Below are 9,545 nucleotides of genomic sequence, written 5' to 3'. Positions count from 1 at the left end.
TAGGTCACAAATAATTTCTCTTATGTTTTCCTTTAAAAGTCTTTATTTATTTTGGTGGTGGTGTTTGTTTTTAGAGACAGGGCCTCACTCTGTCATCCAGGCTGGAGTGCAGTGGCATGATCATAGGTCACTACAGACTTGAACTCCTGGGCTCAGGCAATCCTCCTACCTCAGCCTCCCAAGTACCTGGGACTACAGGCATGTGCACCTATGTCTGGCTAATTAAAATTTTTTTTCTTTTGTAGAGACAGGGTCTTGCTATATTGCCCAGGCTGGTTTCAAACTCCTGGTCTCAAGCAATCCTCCTGCCTCAGCCTCCTAAAGTACTGGGATTAAAGACATGTGCTGCTGAGGTTTTATAGTTTTATATTTTACACATAGATCTATGATCCATTTTTAGTTGCTTTTTGAATAATATGTGATTCCAGTCCCCAGCCATTGTCACTCCTATTCACCTAGTTCATGTCCAAGTATTCAAACACCATTTGTTGAAATGACTATCCCTTTCCAATTGAGTTGCTATTGCAACTTTGTCAAAATCAGTTGGCCATCCTTGTGTGGCTCTATTTTGGAAGGCTTTATTTTGTCATTGATTTATGTCTCTATGACTTTGTCAATACCACATTATCTTAATTACTGTAGTTATAGTAAGTCTTAAAATCAGGTAAGACAATTCCTCCAACTTTATTCTTTTTTAAAACTGTTTTAGTGATTTGGTTACTTTGCTTCTCTATCTAATTTTAGATTTAGTCTGCCCATATTTGTAAAAAACCCCACTAGGATTTTAATAAGAATTATGTTAAACCTGTATGTTGTGGGAAGTCAGGGACCCCAAATGGAGGGACCGGCTGAAGCCATGGCAGAAGAACGTGGATTGTGAAGATTTCATGGACATTTATTAGTTCCCCAAATTAATACTTTTGTAATTTCTTATGCCTGTCTTTACTGCAATCTCTAAACATAAATTGTAAAGATTTCATGGACACTTATCACTTCCCCAGTCAATACCCTTGTGATTTCCTATGCTTGTCTTTACTTTAATCTCTTAATCCTGTCAGCTGAGGAGGATGTATATCGCCTCAGGACCCTGTAATAATTGCATTAATTGCACAAATTGTACAGCATGTGTGTTTGAGCAATATGAAATGTGGGCACCTTGAAAAAAGAACAGGATAACAGCAATTGTTCAGGGAATAAGAGAGATAACCTTAAACTCTGACCGGCCGGTGAGCTGGGTGGAACAGAGCCATATTTCTCTTCTTTCAAAAGCAAATGGGAGAAATATCGCTGAATTCTTTTTCTCAGCAAGGAACATCCCTGGGAAAGAGAATATGCACCTGGAGGTATAGGCTTATAAACAGCCCCCTCAGGTGTGCTTGTCTCTTATGGTTGATCTCAAAACCCTGTCTCCTGATAAGATGTTGTCAATGACAATGGTGCCCGAAACTTCATTAGCAATTTTAATTTTGTCCTGGTCCTGTGGTCCTGTTATCTCACCCTGCCTCCACTTGCCTTGTGATATTCTATTACCTTGTAAAGTACTTGATGTCTGTGACCCACACCTATTCACACACTCCCTCCCCTTTTTAAACTCCCTAATAAAAACTTGCTGGCTTTTGTGGCTTGTGGGGCATCATGGAACCTACCAACATGTGATGTCTCCCCTGGATGCCCAGCTTTAAAATTTCTCTCTTTCTACTCTGTCCTTTTATTTCTCAAGCCAGCCAATGCTTAAGGAAAATAGAAAAGCACCTACATGAATATTGGGGCAGATTCTCTGATACCTGTAAATCAATTTGAGAATTGACACCTTTACTATATTGACATCTTTACTATATTGAGTCTTAGCAATCCATGAACATGGTATGCTTCTACATTTATTTACATCTTAATTGATTTCTTTCAGGTTTAGTAGTTTTTAGCATACAGATGCTGTACATGTTTTGTTAGGTATATACTTAACTCTATCTTCTGTCCTTCTTTCCTTTCTTTTCCTAGCAATGTTAAACAGTATCGTGTTTTAAATTTCAGTTTACAATTGTCCACTGGTAGTTTATAGAAATATATTGATTTTTGCATGCTGACCTTGTATCTTGTGGATTTGCTAAATCCATTTATTAGTTCTAAGAGGTTTTTTGGTAGATTTCTTGGAATTTTTTATGTAGACAGTCAAGTCATCTGAAAATAAGGATAAGCCCCATCCCTGCCCCTTTCCAATCTGCATGCCTTTTTTTTTTTTTTTCTTGCCTTATTGCGCTGGCTAGGACTTCCAGTCCTATGTTGAATAGGAATGGTGAAAACAGAAATTCTTGCCTAGTTCCCAATCTTGGGGAAAGCATTTAGCCTTTACCATTAAGTTTAATGGTAGTTATAGGTACATAACATCACTTTTGATGACTGCTTAATACTCTGAAATATTCAGTCAATGCTCTTTTGGGCATTTAGGTTGTTTCCTATTTTTTGCTATTATAAGCAATGTTTCAATAAATGTCCATATGGAAAAATCTTTATGCAAATCATCATTACACACCCTCCAAATGCCCACACTCTCTGTTTTCCCCTTTTTACTAAGGATGAAGGATCTCATCCAAGGCCTATGGTCCTCTGGTTTCTATCCCATATCACCTGTAACTATCTCCTCTCCTTTCCTCACCATCAGTTTCCCTCCAGCTCCTGGATCAATTGCATGAGCATCCAAACAAGCTCTAGCATATACTATTAAACAAATATTCCTTCCTTATTTCCACATCATCTTGCAGCTGCTGCCTCCTCTCTGTTTCCCTTTATGAAACTTCTTTTTTCTTTGTCACAGTCTCTACTTGCTCACTTCACATTCTCTCCTCAACCCACTCTAATTAGCCTTTGTTCTCACCTCTCCATGGAGAATATGCTTGTCAAGGTCAGCAATGACCCTTATGTTGCCAATCCAATGGTCACTTCTTGGTTCTTATTTTAGTTGTTACTGACTCTTCTTGGAACACTTTCTTCATGTTACTTCATGACATCACAATCTAATTTCCTTGTAACTCACTGGCTGCTCCAAAACACATCTACTAATTTATCCTCCCACCAGCCATGGCATCAGGATTGTGCTAGATTAGTAAAATGAATTTAGAAATTTTTTTTATGTTTCTGTCCTACAGAACAGTTTAAATAGCAGAAATGTTTTCAATTCCTTGGAGATTTAACATAACTTGTCTCTAAACTGCTTGGGCCAGCATATTTTTAAAGAGGTGATTCTTAAAGTAATTAGTTTATTTCACTGCTATTGACACTTGAGATTTTGTTTTCTTTTACCCAATTTGTTCTTGCTTGTTGGATAGTGACTTAAAACATGGACTATTGGCTTAGAAGTTTTTTATGTTGAAGGGTCCTTTCTTTCCATTCTAGTTTATTCTATTTTAGTTAGGCCTAGAGAATTATGTTGTTAAGGAGAATCAGGATGTTTGCAATGTTCATCAATGACGGTCTCACACAGGCTTTGGGATTAAGGGAAATAAAAGGAAGTTTGAAGCAACTCAGCATTTTAGCAACAAAACTGCCCTCAATTACCAGGGAAAATCAGCCCTGAATCCAAGCACTGGTTTTAAAACTCTTGAAGCTGCAAACCTGTTTGGATAAGCAATGCATAATCCAACTTTTCTTCTTCCTTAAAAAATATATAAATGTATAGGGACAAACACTAATTTGAGCCCAAACCATGATCCAAACCATGGACATTGAACTTGTAAAGTTCTGGGGAAAGTGAGACAACTGTTTGGGAACCACTCAAGAGGAAGAATTTACCAGGATGGCTTTGAAGAGTCATTGTTGGGAGAATTTCCCCGAGTGGTCAATTGGGAGGAACCACCATAGACTTCTGCTGACATTCCACCCTTCTGGCAGAATGAGGGAAGAACGGGCTTGCCATTTACACTCATGACCCAGTTCACTGGTTGCTGTCTTCCAGGGACTTCCTTGCCTACTGTCAATCCCATTTGCCCACATTTGCTGCTGGCACTGGATACAGGAATAGCCAAGGGAGCGGGAGATGCTACACTAAGGGTGTCGGTGCTGTAGGGAGGCTAGCCCCAAAGGGCTCATTGTGCTAAGTTTACAGATGAGAAAACTGAGGCTCAGATAAGTTAAAAGACTACTTGAATTTTACCCTGAGTTAGAACCAAGTCCAGAATCATGACAACATGGGTCTTGAATCTGAAGATGCTTTACTGACTACCCCCAAAAAGAGAAATTTGCATGAGTGGCAGTTTTCAGGAGCTGGGGATTGGGAGCTCAGCGGGTATGTATAATCCAGGCACTACTTCCCCTAGTGGCCAATAGGAACATTTTCAGCAAGACTAAACCATTTCGGCTGGGGTCCCAAAATTAGGGAGATGAGGAAGATTAGGGGCACTCACCAATGTGTCATGAGTAGTGGTAGGCGTGTTAGTCACTGACCAAGGCATGAGTTGATTCCTAAAAAGCGGAAATAAGTTTATGGCTTAGAATTCCTATTTAAGAATGTTTTAGGGATAGTCTTCTGGGGGAAGGGGCTAGATGTGCCATTTTATTCAGATGGTGTGTTTCCTGGGGTGGCTGAGGGTATGGGAAGATGGGATTTTTGAGGGTCTGACTTTCCCCAAGTGTCCCCTGGTGTTTCCATTGCTTGGTGTTGATTGTCGGGGTGTAGAGCAATTGATTGTCCCTAAACATTTTTGAGGATGCCTGGGTGTGGAGGACAGCGCTGTTTGTGGACTTTCGGCTGCCCACCTCTCTGCTTTGGTCTGCTTAAACCATTGATTTTCAAACAAGACCATGCCCTAGAATCATTGGGACAAGTTGAAAAATAAAGATTTGCGGGCTCTACTGCTGACCACCTGTAGCCTCTTTCTCCAAGGGGTACTAAGCCCAGAGACCTGAGGTTTGTTGTTTTTTTTTTTTAAAAAAAAGGTTTTATTGAGATGACACTGACATATTACGTACAATAAGTACATATTAAAATTGCCTAACTTGATATGTTTTGAAACTATCACAATCAATCACAATGACTACAATATTGATCACCCCTCACCCTCCCCAATATCCTTGTGCCCTTAGAAATATGTCCTTCCTGCCCCATCCCAAACTCTGCTGACGACTAATCTGCTCTGACACGATAGACTCATTTGCATTTCCTAGAATCTTAGAGGATGGAACCACACAGTAGGCATTCTTCTTAGTCTGGCTTCTTGCACAGAACATAATTGTTTTGAGAGTCACCCATGTTGTTGGCCAGGCATAGTGATTCATGCCTGTAATCCCAGCACTTTGGGAGGTTGAGGCGGGTGGATCACCTGAGATCAGGAGTTCTAGACCAGCCTGGCCAGCATGGTGAAACCCTGTCTGTACTAAAAATACAAAAATTAGTCGGGCGTGGTGGCAAGCACCTGTAATCCCAGGTACTCGGGGTGGGGGGGTAAGGCAGGAGAATCGCTTGAACCTGAGAGGTGGAGGTTGCAATGAGCCGAGATCGCTCCATTGCACTCCAGAGTCACCCACGTTGTTGTGTGCACAACATTCCTTTCTTTATCTTTTTCTTTTTGTGTGTGTGTGTGTGTGTGTTAGGGGGCAGTTTGGAGTCTTGCTCTGTTGCCCAGCCTGGAGTGCAGTGGCACAGTCTCAGCTAACTGCAACCTCTGCCTCCCAGGTTCCAGCAATTCTCCTGCCTCAGCCCCTCCTAGCAGCTGGGATTACAGGGGCAAGCTACCACACCCGGCTAATTTTTGTATTTTTGTATTTTTAGTAGAGACGGGGTTTCACCATGTTGGCCAAGCTGATCTCAAACTCCTGACCTCAGGTGATCCGCCTGCCTCAGCATCCCAAAGTGCTGGGATTACAGGTGTGAGCCACTGCGCCCGGCCCTTTTTTTTTTTTTTCTCCTGAGACAGGGTCTCATTCTGTTGCCCAGGCTGGGTGAGCTGAGATTGCATCACTCCAGCCTCGACCTCCTGGGCTCAAGTGATCCTCCTGCCTCAGCCTTCCGAGTAGCTGGTATTCAGGCCTGTGACACCACACCTGGCTTTTTAAAAATTATTTTATTTTTATTTTTTTCTGTAGAGATGGGATTTCTTCATACTGCCCAGGCTGGTCTTCAACTCCTGGGCTCAGGTGATCTGCCCACCTTGGCCTCCCAAAGTGCTGAAATTACAGGCGTGTAATCTCACCATGCCCGACCAGTGCATTCCTTTTTACTCCTGAGTAACATTTCTTGGCCTGTCTGTACTACAAATTATTTATTCATTCAGCTGTTGGTGGACATTTGGGTCGTTTCCACTTGGGTGCTATTACAAACAAAGCAGTTATGAGCAGTCAGGTTCAAATCTTTGCATAGACAGATGTTTTCGTTTTTCTTGAGTAAATACCTAGGAGTAGAATGGCTGAGTCGGATGACAGGTGTATGTTTAAAATTTTACGAAACTCCAAACTGTTTTCCAAAGGAAAGAGGTCATACCATTTTATATTTCTACCAACAATGAATGAGGAACTCAGCCCTCCTAGGGCTGAGTCTGGTGACTGCGACCGTATTCCAGAGGCTTTATAATCCTGCTGTTTTTTTTTTTCCTGTGAGCAAAAAAGTTATAAAGGAACGAGATCTAGGAAAGATAGTTGTAGTTGAACCAAAATATTTTATCCAGGGTGAGGGCGTACAAACTGCAAGCGGCCTGGGTCGGGGAGGCAGAGAAGCGCCCGCCTCTTTCGACCTCTCAGGTGCATGTGAGCCGATGATCCGCTAGGGGGCGCCGGAGAGCAGGCCACCCCCCTGCGTGGCTCTCAGAGCCCGAGGGCTCCCGCCGGGTCCGCCGCCTTCTGCCTACAGGCAGGAGTCACTTTCCCAACTGGCGCGGGCGGGGGTGCCCACTGAGCCGCATCTGCCACAGTCAGGAAGCTTCCTTTTTTTTTTTTGAGACGGAGTCTCGCTCTGTCGCCCAGGTTGGAGTGCAGTGGCGCAATCTCGGCTCACTGCAAGCTCCGCTTCCCGGGTTCACACCATTCTCCTGCCTCAGCCTCTCCGAGTAGCTGGGGCTACAGGCGCCCGCCACCACGCCCGGCTAATTTTTTTTGTATTTTTAGTAGAGACGGGGTTTCACCGTGGTCTCGATCTCCTGACCTCGTGATCCACCCGCCTCGACCTCCCAAAGTGCTGGGATTACAAGCGTGAGCCACCGCGCCCGGCCTAGTCAGGAAGCTTTCTTAGCACCTCCTGGAGTTCAAGGAAAATCCAGAAGCAGCTCTTTCCTTGAAGGAAGAGGTTCACAGCATCGCACCCACGAAGAGGGTGCAGCTTCCCCCTCTCACCCTTCTGGGTCTCTGCCGATCGCCTCGCAGTTGGGCTCGATCCTGCAGGAGGGAGCAGGCATACATAGCGCCTGCGGAGGAGCGCTGCTCCTACCTCCCAGGCGCGGCCCCAGCAGGCCGGGCAGTGACCACGGTGGCCTGGCCCGTAGGGCGTGCGGGTTGACCCTGCCCCTCCTCCAGGACGCGCTGCCGGCGGCTGGGTTTTCGAACGCGCGGCTGTGAACGGCTCCTTGGCTAGGAGGCACAGCCTCCGCAGGCCGGAAGCCACGCGCCCACCAAAGGCACGAGGAGCAGGGCGGAGAGTACTGCGGGTCAGACGAGCGAGGCCCTCGGGGAGGCGCCTAGAGGAGCGGGGCAACGCGGCAGCAGCGGGGATCGGGTCCGCGGATGCTCTTCAGGCCCCACTGTGGGGCTGCTGCCCCTGGGCTGCCCTCTGGCTCGGTGGAGTGCGGGGGAGGGGGGGCCTCTGCTGCTTCCACCCTAGAAACCCGGGTCAGCGTTGGGAGCTGCACTGGGCGGCAGCGGAGAATATTAGAAGGGACAGTGTTTGGGTTAAAATCTAACCCTCGGCCAGGCGTGGTGGCTCACGCCTATCCCACCACTTTGGGAGGCCGAAGCGGGCGGATCACGAGGTCAAGAGATCGAGACCAGCTCGGTCAACATGGTGAAACCTCATCTCTATTAAAAATACAAAAATTAGCCGGGCATGGTGGTGCACGCCTGTAGTCCCAGCTACGAGGGAGGCTGAGGCAGGAGACCCTCTTGAACCCAGGAGCGGAGGTTGCAGTGAACCAAGATCAAGCCACTGCATTGCAGCCTGGCGACACAGCGAGACTCCGCTAAAAAAAAAAAAAAAAAAAAAAATCTATCCCTCATGATCTTGCTTTCTGTGCGTGTGTGTTTGCGTAGAGGGCGGGCAAAGCCTGTATCACACACATCGCCTAGTGTGGTCTTTACAACACAGGCTTTAATTATTTTCCTCCTTTCGCAGCTGAGAACAGAGAATTTCAGCAACTTGCCCAGAGTTCCAGAGCCAGACCTTAGAGGTAGGGCTTGTGACTCCGCATTAGAAACGTTCTCCTCCCCTGGATGGACCGGATGCCCCGCACTAATTATCTTGAGCCGGAATTCAGCAACGCAGTGGTGACATTGAACCTTCCGCCTCGCGGAGGCGGCGCTGGCGGGGCAGGAGACGGCCGCCAGGGGGCAGTGTGGCTCCGTGCCTTCCAGCCCGCTCCCGGACACGCGCCCTGCCACCGCCGGTGCGGAGCCCTCCAGCCCTGCTCCGCGTTCTTAGCAGCATCGCCAGGCGTGGAAGAGGTTGGACTCAGGGCTATGTCTTCCAGTAGTTAAAAAACAGGGGGCCGAGGCCCCCACAGTTAAAGTGGGCGAGAGAGCAGAGAAGTGAAGTTACTTGTCCAAGTCCACACAACTAAAACTGAGAACTTGAGGCAGCCTTACATCAGTACCCATAGCTGTCACCACTGTTCAGTCGACACAATAGACAGTCTATTATTTTTCAGTTTTGCTCTTTCTTGGAGAAAAGAATGAAAACGGAAAGGGTTAGAATGGATTTGAGGGAAATCTGGAAGGAGTTTAAAGTCTACAGAAAATGGGTGAAAGAGCTCTTGGATAGTTCCAGGGCCCGACAGTGACGGAGGGAAGCTTGCAAGTCCAGTCTTGCTGGTAAAAGAAACTATGGAGTCAGATTGCTCCGGGGCCCAAGCCTCACTCTTGGAAACCACACTCAGATCAGCCCACGCAACACCTTTCCCTGGGGGTCGGACTGCCCTGAGACATCATACAGACCTCCAGGCAGGGTTTTCCATGCAGAAGCCTCTGGAGGATGAGCGCAGAGACTGAAGCCCTTCTCTCCCATGCGAATGGGCACCTGCAACCCCATCAGGCATCATTAAGGAGCTTGCTGGCTGCTTTTCCAATGGCGTTTGTGATGCTGAAGGACTCTTCTCTATGCAGATTCACCCCCGCCCCCCGCCTTTTTTTCTAATAGATTTCTTTTTACATAACATCTATTTACATTTCATAGAAGCATTCCATGGCCCATACTAGGGGAAGCACACATTGGCTTAGGTGCTGCTCGTGATAACAAATGCAAGACCACCTCTTCCATCAGAGATCTTACACTCCCATTTCCAAGACAGGATCAACTCACACCAAACTAGAGAACAAAGTAAGGAGAGTCCCTTCTAGCCAAAAGGTGCTTTGTGCAA

Source organism: Hylobates moloch, unplaced genomic scaffold (genome assembly GCF_009828535.3).
Source record: "Hylobates moloch isolate HMO894 unplaced genomic scaffold, HMol_V3 SCAFFOLD_16, whole genome shotgun sequence".
Lineage (NCBI taxonomy): Eukaryota > Metazoa > Chordata > Mammalia > Primates > Hylobatidae > Hylobates > Hylobates moloch.
This window is presented reverse-complemented; position numbering follows the sequence as displayed.